Genomic DNA, 12,862 nt, shown 5'->3' with positions numbered 1-12,862 from the left:
TTTCAAATAAAAAGCCAACAAACCATCCCGTGTTCCTGATCCCATGGGACCTCTCTGTCTCTGCCTTGTGGTAAATATGAAAATGGAAAAGGAGAAAATATTCTTCCTCTAAGAGTTGTGTTTTCCCACTTTTATCTTCTCTGCTCTGCCTCTTGGGGGAAGGTGGCTGACTGTATGGAAATCAAGGAAATAGACTGGACCAGAATAGTAAAATTCTCCTGCTGGTGTGGATGTGCCTCGATACAGGAAAAATGGTCTTTGCACACCTGCAGTCAGAGAGCTGTCAGCTCCTGCACAGAATGACAACCAGTCATAGTGACCAAGCCATGAAATAGCCAAAGAAAACTAATAATACCTGGGAAGGAGTGCAGGAAGAGAAAAATGGACGAATTAGATGTATTACCTTGGGTAATGTTCACAAACCACAAACAATAAATATCCAAAATCAACCAAGAACATTTCATACATGTAAAGGGGTTCATTCTCACTCACAATTAATATCAGATCTACTAAAATATGATTACACATTATATACAGTCAGATCGTCAATATGACTCGTTCAGCTGTTCATATGTCTTTTTAATAAATATTTCACAACACATGCCGCATACCTGGCAGGTCAACATATTGATATATTTGTTGCCATGCAGTATTGGTCCTGTTTTTGTCCCGGTAATGTTCCAAGCGGACATTCCAAACTACCAGATGGCGAAAAAAACAGATAAAATTAGCCTTTCCCCCACGGCTACAGGTAGTTTCTATCAGGTTTCTATCCATCCATGAAGAAATGCACTTCCTTGCATTGGACACTAGAGGCATCATCTGTATATTCACGGATCTACAGACACCAGTCACATACACAAGTGGAAATGAGGTGCATAATTGTTGAGACATTTTACTCAAAACCACAAATATCAGCCTCCTGGTGGCGCTAGAGGAAAAGTTAGGGGGTTATAAAAGTCATCTGGATTCGTCCCCTGGGGATCACGAATGTGTGCACCAAATTTCATGATAATCAATCTAATAGTTGTTGAGATATTTTCTTCTAGATCAAAGTGATGGACCGACTGACATTACCATCTCTACAGAATATCTAAAGAAAACATTTAGTCTCATAATGACATTAAATTGTTTAATAATCTCCAACATATCATCAAAAACAGGAAATGCTGTTTGGGTAAAATAAAGCAAACCTTTGAAAACCCAACATAATATTTTTATACAAATACTAACACAAAATAAATAATGATTCATCCTTCGAGGCAAATCAACAAACCGATGTGTTTCTGCAAAAGCAAAAACTGTTAAATGACTCGTGTTTGGATTTAAAAATGTGTTAATTCCAGCCGCTCCTTTTATAACACAATTAAGTATTTCAAAGACTTGATATTTGTGTGCTTGGTGACCTTTGAGCTTGTCTTTACTCCTTTGCCCTCATCACACGTCCTTGACAACTGAGAAAAATGCGCGTTAACCCCTCAAAGCTGGCTGCTGACACCGAGTGGCCCGGGGCAGGACTGTGCCACCTCTGCTCCTTGAAGCCGGACAATTTGATTTGAAGGCGGAGATTTTCAAAGCTGAGTCATGGATGAGTGGTCAGCCAGTGGCTTGGCCTTTTCATCCCTTTTTTTTTTTTTTTCTTCCCTTGATGGTGTCTGTGGATGGGTGAGGGGGTGGGGGAGAGAAAACAGCCAAACCTGCCCAACACCAACAAACAAAGAAGTCACTGCTGGGAGTAAAGCAGAGTTGGGTCCATCTGGGTAATGTTGAATGTTTAATGATGGTTTGCTCGTGCTGAAAGACACAATTTCACACAACATGTGCTGTGGACATAACATCCCATTAACTTCACATGGTGCAGGAATGTCTTTACATTAAGAGTGGCAGGGCCGGCCTGATAAATTATGACATTTGAGCTCGTTGCATCAGTCCACATATCTTCAATCTGCAGCAGGGGAATGTGATTACGGCCTGAGGTAATGGTGATCGAGGTCAGCTGGGCTGTCACCTACACATAGGTATCCCCAAAATACTCTTTCCCCCCTTCAGGTTCACCCAGACAAATAAACACTGTCGTCAGTGAGGACAAAAGTAATTTTTTAAAGTCTCTTTGTGGCAGCTTGGACGTAATGAACCAAGCTGGTGTTTAGAAAGCAAATAAATAAGAGAGGACAGGGTTGAGTCAAGGAAGAAAATAAGGACAGTAAAAATATACAAAGGGGAGAGAGCTATTGAGAAAGTATTTCCTTAACAAGAGGGGGAACAAATAATAAATTATGGGGCCCCTCTCCCTTGAGGCAGGACTGGCACGCCTGAGGGTAGCAGGAAGTGGGCATCCCTCTTCTTTTTATTGGGGTCGTGGACAGGCTTCCACTGTGGGAGCATCGCTGAGTCCTGAGAGAAAACTCCTTAAAGGAATGTTTACACACACACACAGCTCCTCACACACAGTTTACACGCCATGCAATGCTCAATGAAGATGGTGGTAGTGTGACTGCATAACCCCCGGGTCCCCCATCATGTCATCGCTGTAGTTTCTGCCCTCCTCGTATCAGCAGCTCCACTTGGCCTGTCTAACGGAGAGACTGTTGACAGCCCTGACCCCACATTTACCCCATGCTGCCTCTCGTGTCTGTCCCAAAGCAGGTGGCAAACTCTCCCCCCGACTCCCCATCTTGATCCGACATCTAATATGTGAGATTCTGATGCATTTTATTTCTTGGCAAACACTCCAGTACCCTGTTTTGCGATGAGAAGATAAAGCAGCTTTTTCTTAATTTCCCCAAACTCCACACACACACACACACACACACACACACACACACTGTGGGTTAGTCACAGCCAAAGTTGATAAAAGTTTCCCTTTTGTCCAAAAGGGTTCAATTAATCAACTTCACAGGGCGTGCTGGATGGAAGCGGATAAAAGTCTGGGCTACAGGGACGGCGAGAGAAAACAGCCTGGATTTGTATTCTGCTGCTGTGGCTTCCATACCCATTAAAGGATGTTAGCATCTTTTTAAGCATAGTGACTTTATTGTCAGCTTAGGGCTTACACCGATCCAGCCATTTGCTGTATTGGATTCTTGGCAGATGGCCTGCGTGGATCTTGGCCACCCTTGAATTTAGTTCTCATGTTAAGCTTCACTTGTCAGTAAATGGGCTGCTCCCTGCTCCTACCCTACACACAGCAACTTATGTCTTGGTTGTAATGGTTTCTTATCACATAGCTGCTGCTGCTGCATGAGGTCCTCCCACCTACTGTAGCACTTAACCTGATTATTTTTCTGGAATTTTTGTGTTGATAGATGGCATACTGTGATATACAGTGAGTGCTTATAGCTACACTGTAAGGACGCATTTAATTTGAATTATATGGCACACAGTGATCTCACTTATTGAGTATAAGAGGGTGAAAAACACTTAAGTGCATTTGCAGACCACCAGAAGGCATTTATAATCTGCAAAATATATCTTATAAATGATTTACTAAATCTGCATTAAATTATTTTTGCCCACTCAACAGTCTGTAAACACAACACTTATACAGTCTGAACTAAAGGTGTTTTCAGACAGCGAGCCACCTCCATTGTTTCTAATGCAAACAGGACAGTAAGGAGAGGATGGTGGCCAAATTCAGAGTTCAACTTTTTCAGTTTTGCTGCTGCTGCTCGCTATGGCAACCACAGAAACCACACAGAGGGAAACATACAGGTGTTAATTTTAATGATATCTAAGATCTCTGAGCTATATACCTTTTCACAAGCAGAGAGCAAACATTTGCTATTGATGAAGTGAAACTGTCAAAGTCTGGTGACCCGCTGTGGGACAATAAACAAAGTTTATGATATTAGTTAGCAAAACCTACTGTATTAATCACATTGTACTGCTACTATTTCCTCTATTTAATGCTACAACCTGCTGTATTTAGCTACTCGATGAGATTACTCTAGATGGATAGTAGCTCATGGTGTATGGTAGAATGTAATGATTGCCATTTGGGTATTAACATATAACATCACACTCCTGCATTTCGGAGTCAGAGTTTTACTTTCTTTTTGGGGAGATGACTGTCTGAGCCATTGTCACTTTTTGAGCACTGAAACCTGACCTGTACTACAACAACATCTGCCCACAATAAAACTACTTCTACTTTAACGACTTCCCGGAGATCAGTCGCATCTCTACAACAGACAATTTGTAGAACTTGATGTAGCCATGAGCTGGTGTTGTTGTGTTTTGTCTTCCTGCCGCTAATTCAGAACATCAATGTTGTTGGGCAGCAGATGCAGCGGCGGTTTACAGCTGTCTGAAAGCACCTTTTATAGTTGTCTTGCAACCCAATCGCCCGAAAAATGTTGTGTAGTTGTATACTTCTGCAAAGCATGAATATGTTACATTTGTATGTCATTATGTATCAGATACACTGAAACTCCACATTTTAACAACACTCCGGTTATCATAGTTAGGTTTAAGCACAAAAAGCACTCAGTTCTGCCCAGCAACACAGCAATGTCTTGGTACAAAAAACAGCCTCTTTTCGTGGCATTATCCTGTGGCTCTGTAAGAACCATCCACTTCTGTCCCACTATCCCTGCAGAAAACGCAACAATGGCTAAGTAAAAACAACTGCTTTTTGTTACACTATCCCCGCAGAAAACCTAACGATGGCTAGCTAAAAAACATCTGCTTTTCGCCATACTATGCCAGCAGCGAAAGCAGCAATGGCTCAGTAAAAACAACCGCTCATGGGCCGTCGGTGGCTTAGTGATGGAGCGGGCGCCCCATGTGCGGGGCTGTTGCCGCGGCGGCCTGGGTTCAGGTCCGGCCTGTAGCCCTTTGCTGCATGTCATCCCCTCTCTCTCTCCCCCTTTCACACTTAGCTGTCCTGTTCATTAAAGGCAAAAATTGCCCAAAAAAATATCTTAAGGGAAAAAAAAAAAAACGCTCATCGGGCACTATCCTCCATGGAAAAACAGTGACGAATCCCTAAAAAAACACCCAGGTTTGGTGCCTGAAAAGCTAGCTTGGCAGGCATCCTGCCTGAGTGACATGCTATCCATCATTCTCTCCACCTCCTGACGACAAAGTCAGCTTATACATTGAGGCACTGTAGAAACATGACTATGATTGATACATTTGAAAAGTGAAATTAACTTGTTAGCAAACAGTTGCCTATTTAAAACATCCAGCAGACAACGAGCAATATTATCATTCACTGGAATTTAAATCCAATATTCACTCTTCTTTTAGCTCTGTTTTGGTCTCCACCAACTCCTGAGGAAAATATCTGGCACTTCAGCTGCTTTATGTTCCACAATATTCACCGGCTAGCTGCAAACTGTGTCTGCCTCCTATTTGGTGCAGACCTGGTGGAGTGCAACAGGTTTATTAGAGCTTTTGTGCTTAAAAAAAAAAATAAAATAAAAAAAAAGCTGCCTGCTGCTGCGGAGCATAAAACCATAACAGTGAGCTGAAAGTTGCTGAAACATTTCACAGAGCTGAGTAGGTTTTTTTCTGTAGGTTTGTCACTATGAGTGGCATCTTTTACGTTACACACGGTCATTTCATCCATTGTTTATTTAACTATATTAATTAGTGCGGCTTTAAATCAATAATAAGGTCATGTTTTGCTTGTTAAATTTCAGATTCATGAAAGCATTTGTTCTTGTTACCACCCATTGACTTATTTCAGCTCATAACCAATTCTTCTTCCTATGCCTCTGAGGACCTGGAGCCAGAGCACCAGTAGTCCAAACTATCATAATTTGTGCTGGGAGTAAGAAATTACATGTGTCACAGTTTAGGTCGGCGGTTGTAGCCTGAAGCAATGGCTGGTTTAGAATTTGGAAAAAAAAAACCCTACAAAATAATTTTCTTTGCACAGCAGTCATTCATCTTTCTCCCAGACACCCAGACATCTCAGGCCTGCTTCCTCTCAAACTGACGTGACCAGCAGGTAAGCAACATTTTCCACTCTTGGATCACATATAGGGTTTTTAAAATTTTATTTTAACATACATTAAAATGTAATCTGCTTGTGTGTTGACATGATTTCCACATCTTGTACTTCAATCTGTGTCTTATTCGACTAAACCTTCCTGTGTCATGTAAAGGCCAACAACATGTGGAACAAACTGAGGTCATGTTGTGATGATAAGTATGTTATCCACCAATTAAATCTTTGAATTGTCTCTTACATTATTTGCAATGTGTAGAACAGCTCAAACACTCCTAATCTTTGTTGTACTCCAACTCTGAAGTAGGCTCTTTGTTCAGCTTGTCTCCTGAATCCTTTCTTCATAAGTGACCATTAAATGGATGGTTGGGTGTTCAGCCACCAGTGAGCCTCAGTAGACCTGCTACAGGACTATATTGCCCTTGTGCCGCTTCACCTCAGAGGCTCACCAGAGGACCTGTCAGGCCTGCGATGTTTTACAGCTCAGTTTGCAGACAAAACACCTCACAACCAAATCCCCTCAACAACATCTGCTGCCAATTTAGCCAAGGCATTCCTGCAGTCTGTGCTGTTTAATATTCACAGGGGTTAGGATCTGCCGGGACAGGGGTGGACGGGGATGGTGGGAGGGGGAGCCAGCTTCTACAAGCCTTTGGTCCGACGGTCCAGACGCGGTGAAAAATGAGGGGTTAACAAAGAGTGAGCTGGAGCAGGGGTGGGTTAACTGGGCTAATTTGCAGGGATAATAGTGGTGCTCATGGAAGGCCTTCAGGGAGCAGCGGTGTGGAACACAGACCTGATGGTGCAACCACACAGGAAGTTTACAACATGGCCAAAAATGTATTTAATCATCAAACAAGCAGCGAGGAGCTGGCGGCATGGCCGGAACCAGCAGCCATCCTGAAGATGAAGACAAATGTTTAGACAAGGGGCCAGACAGAACACCAGATCCACACCTCCAAGATTCCAGGGCGTTGAAACTCCTGATTTTATTGGCCAACTCTGAACACAACATGTCAAAGGTCCACATTTTCATTTACTTCTGCCACTAGCCTCAGGCGTGATATTAACATTATAGAGTACATTATATGCTTTTAATTATTCTCATGTGAGTATCTAAATATACGAACAATAAACCTGGATGCATTGTGACTTTTACAGGAAATTACTTGTGAATAGTTGGACAACAAACAGTCTTTTATTAGCAGTAATCAAAGTATCCTGCGCACATAACAGCGCATATGTGCTGCCTGACTGAGTTAAGAGAGAGTAATAACCCAGTTAATTGATAATTAGACTCATGGCCTCCTTCAATACGGCCACACAACGTCCTTGTGAATTTTTATGGATGTATCCCAGGCACTGCTAACTTTAGCAACAAAGGAAACTCAAACCAGTTTCCTTCCTTTAGCCCGATCTGTTTACTTCTATGAGAAAATATATTTTGGTGTATATTGTGTTTTTAGGATATACAATACCTTGTAGAGACGGAAACCTTAACATGCAAGCAATAATACACAGAACTTAAAATACTGAGGTTCAACTGTATTTGTTTCAGTGGAATGTAGTTCACGTTTGTGGGAATATTTACTTTTCATCATGTGCAGAAGCTATCAGTAACTCCCTTGTTGTTTTGGGGTGAAATGGCAATTTATGTCAAAATAAATTCTGCCTATATTTTGCAGAACGTGTCCTCGTTCCCAACAGAACGCGCCCACCCTGTTGAGAGGATGGTATTTCAGCCATTGACACGACCGGGGCTGTCTAATGACTCTGTGAAAGGGTGATGTGGATCGTGCGACACCTCCGCTGCTCCCTCGCTAAAGGACACCCCTCGCCATGGCAACTGCATAAACATCTGTCTCCCCATTCAAGGGAAGGTCTTGAGGGAATATACAAGGCTGCAATTTATTATATATAAGAAGAGACCCAGCCTGTGTGTTTGTCTGTATGGCTGCTTAGTGGACCGAGAGAGCTACATGTGATAATGAGGACATCAGATTTCATATTTATATAATATGCAGTAATGTCCTGTGCACAGTTTTGCACAACATGTGTGGTGTGGACATGTGTGAAATCTGGTGTCAGGAAGTTGGATCTGTATCATACATAATGTGCTTTTAAAGGAAAGGTGGGGAATATGCTGCTTTGCTGTCATGCTGAGAGTTAGATGATACCACTCTCATGACTGTGTGGTAATTAGCCTACATGGCTAGCTAGCAGCTGGTTAGCCTAGCTTAGCATGAAGAAAGGGAACAAAAGGAAAAAGCTAAAATGGCAAATTCATTTTCATTTTTACACTTATTTTCATACAAATTAAACAAACAGGATATAATATGTCAATTAAGTGTTGTTTAGAACTTTTTTTGGCATTAGACAGAGCCATGCTAGCTGTTTCCCTCTGCTTGCAGTCTTTATATTGAGCTAATGTTACCTCTCTCTTGGTGACAGTTTACCGGCTCCGAACCGTAGTTGGGAACATGCTCTCATGTTTGAAGGGGAACTATGTTTTTTTCAACCTGGGTCTACTTTTGTCTAAATGAGTGATAGGATGTTCAATGTTTGACATTTCTCCAGTACAAAGCTCGGGCTGACCTGCCTGCAGCCCGAGAGCATGCGCTATATTAAATAATAGGGCACTCAGACAGCGTCAAACATATGATTTATTTTTACAACTGATTTATTAATAAAGCCATTAGTGGTAACTTAAGTGACTTATGAGAAACTGGTACCCTAAAATCAAGCAGAGGTTTGTCACTTCATATCAAATTCATTGTATTTTTGTCTTGTGTTTTCGTCCAGTGACCTGGAATTAAAACTGAACAGACATTTCTCATTTCTAACTTCATGTAACATTCAGCATCCCATCTGTTTCCCTCATCTTGTAGCTGTGTCAAAACAACATTTCAGGGATCTGTTGATACATGGCATCTAGGAGCCGTCCACACTCTTTAACATGTTTTACATTCCCACCTCACGCCATGCATCGCACCGAGGAAGAGCAATTGGCTTGATGCTGACAGAGACCGTAAACATTCACTGTGTAAGGATGAGTTTGCTCATGTTGAAAATGAAATTATCTCAGGATGATGGATATGCATGCAGTGGCCTTGTTTTAAAAATGATTTATGACAATATGATTTATGGCCAAACACAATAAGTAGTACAACAGAGGTACAGGACTCAGGAATTCTGAGTATTTCTTGTCTGATTTTTTCTGGTACACAAGGGCATTGTTTGCTGTTCAGTTGTTCATATGAAATGTGCTGTAAAGTCTTGTTAAGAGCAACAACCTTCCAAATACAATTAAAATAGTTGGTTCTGCTGGGCAGAGTTGACGTCAAAGTCTTTTTCAACCATTAATAGATATTTTTATGCTAACGAGTCCCACATTTAAAGACACAACAGTCTGAATAAGTATTTTTCTAACCCCAAACAGAGAGCAATTTTGATTGTTATAAGTGACCATTAATTGGCTGAAAAACAAACTCTGGTTGGTAAAAACCACAGCCAGGAGCAGCTGATCTCTATCTCTAAGCCTCAGCTGCGGTTGGCTCGTGCTTTTATTATCTGGACAGTAAATGAAGCATACCTAATGGGATAATAACCTGTCAGATATCCAGGTTGAGCACAGAGCTGCACTGTGTCAGGAGATGCTGACTGTGTCAAAGAGCCAGAGGTTTGTTTGGGTGTCCCTTTTGTTGCCTTTTGAGTTGTGTTGCTGGCACACGGTGAAAGGTCTGTGGAGAACTGCCAGTGGCTGAGGTCACTACAGTGTGAGCTTCGAGGAAGCTGTGACCGCAAAGTTTCTTTCACTGAATCAGGCTCGGCAGACAAACAGTTCAGCCAGTTCTCTACTGTGGTTTGGACTCAAGTTTTAACTGTAGCTTGAAAAGTGTATGTAACTATTGTTAGACAGCAGCTCAGAGAGATTGTGCTTTGAACCCAGAACCTCTGCCTTGTGTTCAAACAGCAGACATGTGCCCTGCTGAATATGTTTTGGGCACAACCCTGTCTTTTAGAAATTCAGTTTATATACCACTACTTTGCAACAGCAAGTACATTTTGAGGGAAATGTAAAGGCCAGTCTGTCTGTCCACCGCTTTGGTCCAAACTGATAGCAACTATTCAATGGACTGCCATGATATTAAGTTGAAACACCCATGTGGGGACTGCCCAGTGTTCTGACAACCCATTATTCCGAAATTCCAATAGTCCCATTGAACCTAAAGGCAATCACCTATTGCTCTGAAGAGCCAGTGCTCTGAAAATACACACTGTTCTGTAGAGACACACATGGCTAATTATACAGAATTATGTCATCACTGGACCTTCCCACTGCTTTTTCCTACCATGGCTAAGGCACGGTCGATTGGCTAGGAGTACTAGCCAATCGACCGTGCCTTCACCGTAGTGCCTTTGTTGGTTGGGTTGGTTAGGTTTAGGCATAAGGAGTGAGACTGGTGTGAGTTACGATAAGAATACCAGGGTAAGACAGTCAGAGGCAGAGTAGGACAGGTCATGCCTTTCTCATTGTAGAAAACAAAATATTGTGGCATGGCTGACAAATTGCAGGCCTTGAGTTTACTCACTGCTGGGAAAGTGTGTATTTTCGGAGCAATGGGCCTTCGGAGCAATGGGCGTTTGTTTTCAGGGTGGATAGTGGGCTGTCGTACAGTTTGGCTTTCAGTCCAGTGGAATATTTTTCAGACTACTGGGGTTTCAGAGTTATAGCATGGCACTGTTCATATCCCCCTCAGGATTGATTGTTATTACTTTGATTATCCTCTGACCTTTTATTTTGCACCCTCATCCAATCCAAATTCCAGTTTCTCCAATACTTTGGTTTATGATAAAAACCTGCAAAACTAATAACATTACCATCAGCTGTGCTTTGTGTTAAGTGCTTCAAGCAAATGTTAGTTTTCTAACACACTAAATCAAGATGAGGAACACACTAAACATTATAGAGTGCTGCAGGGATGATGTTTTATTGTAGGTCAACCTTGAAGTAGCACTGTCCTGGTTCCCTCGACAAAAAGCCTGTGGGATTTTTCCACTGGGTTTTGGTTTATTGTAGAAAATAAGCTCTGTGGAGAACTAAAGTTTGTGAAATGAACACCACTTTTATGATTTTTTTATGTTAAATGTAATCGGCAAGCCGTGTTTGGCATGATGTTGTTCAGTAGTCTAATTTAACCACTCGCTAGCACCTGCCTTTTTAAGACACAGTTTCAAAATTCATGAGGGGGATATTTACTAATGAATTTTATATCACAGAACAAAACGTGAAAATATCTTAAGCATGTGTTAACCACAGACCTTATTTCAGACAAAAAGCCACTGACTTTGAGACGAGGGAACCAGTAGTGCTAATATGCTAACTGCTAACTAACTTCCTGCAGCACTGTATATCTGCTTATCAGCATATTAGCGTTGTCATTGTGTGGGCATGTAAGCATGCTGATGTTAGCATTTAGCTAAGTACTATCCCTCAGAGTCACTAGCTTGGCTGTTGACCATTAATTGGATTTTGTCAGCATGATGAGGAAACCTTTGTCATAAACATTTATGCAAAGTGGCAATATGTTAATATGGAACATATCTAGAAATTAAATATTTACTTACAATATCTGCTTGAAGCAACAAAAGTATGATTATGTTTTTTGATGGTGATGTGTGGGCACTCAGAGCGGGTGGCTAAGTTAAGAGGAGGACTGAAAAACTTAACATCTTGAAGCATGAGCACTTTACTTTGTTAATATTTAACTTAAACCGTCTTCTTTCCCTAATTTAACCTTTACCAAAGTGCTTTAGTTTCAAAAACCTAGGCTAATTGCATGTGGGACTCAGGATGTGCACCCTGGTCTCAGGTGTCAAAGTCCTCTACTTTGAAGAACCACCAGCAACTCCAACCAACTTCCCATTAAGAAAACATTGCCAGTAGTCATTATCGTTGTAGCAGTTAAGTTTCCTTTAAAACACATAAATAAAATATTTCCGAGCGTTGTGCGTGCATCTTTCTGAGCTGTTTTGAAATTTCAACCCTTTACTGTGCCAGCCGAGCTTGAAATGAACTGCTCCGCCACACAACAATAATTCCCTGAATAAGAAGACATGAATGTGACAGTAAAGTTTGTAAGCTGACTTGTTTTTAAGGGATTATTTCCTGAAGGCGACTTCTCATTTCTCCAGGTGACTGACAGTGAGAGAAGTTTGGTATAATGATGTGAAAACAGTCGACTCATTCACAGTGGAAAGTTAAACACAGACTCTAACAAAAAATCAAATTAAGCTTTTTTTTTCTTTGATGGATATCTGTGTTTGAGATATTTTGTCAGTGTCGTGTCACTGTGGTTTTTCATGCCGCACGAGAAATGAATAATATGCTCTTTTTATGGTTTGTCAACACCAGTAGGAATAATGTAAAGAGCAGTATTATCCGTGAAGGAAACCTCTGCTCCACTAGATAGTACTCAGTGGAACATGACAGGAAATTCGGGAAGGAAACAGATGATGTCTCAGAGAGGTCATGAGCTGGTTTTGAACCCGTGATGACAGGAACACATGGTGTTCACCTCCAGCCCGCTGAGCCACACAGACCCATGATTTATCTTTAAGTTGAGAATGTGCCACTGAATTTCTCTGTCTATCTTTGTTAAGCCGTGTGTTTGGCGCACACATACTCTGGGATTTTTAAAGTGCCTGGTAGGTTTTATAGCGAGTCCCCGTGGAATGGGATTACTTAAAAAAAAATTTCAGGCAGTTGTTAGTCTAACAGCGGTCATGTTTACATGAGTGGAGTAGCTGTTGAAGGGACAGCCCCGTGTGGGCCAAGTGAGCCACACGGCAAGTCTGGACTCTTAATGGTCAAAATGATGTATATTTCTTTTCACTACAGCCCAT

Source organism: Epinephelus lanceolatus, chromosome 7 (assembly GCF_041903045.1).
Source record: "Epinephelus lanceolatus isolate andai-2023 chromosome 7, ASM4190304v1, whole genome shotgun sequence".
NCBI classification, from domain to species: domain Eukaryota; kingdom Metazoa; phylum Chordata; class Actinopteri; order Perciformes; family Serranidae; genus Epinephelus; species Epinephelus lanceolatus.
Note: the sequence above shows the minus strand (reverse complement) of the source record.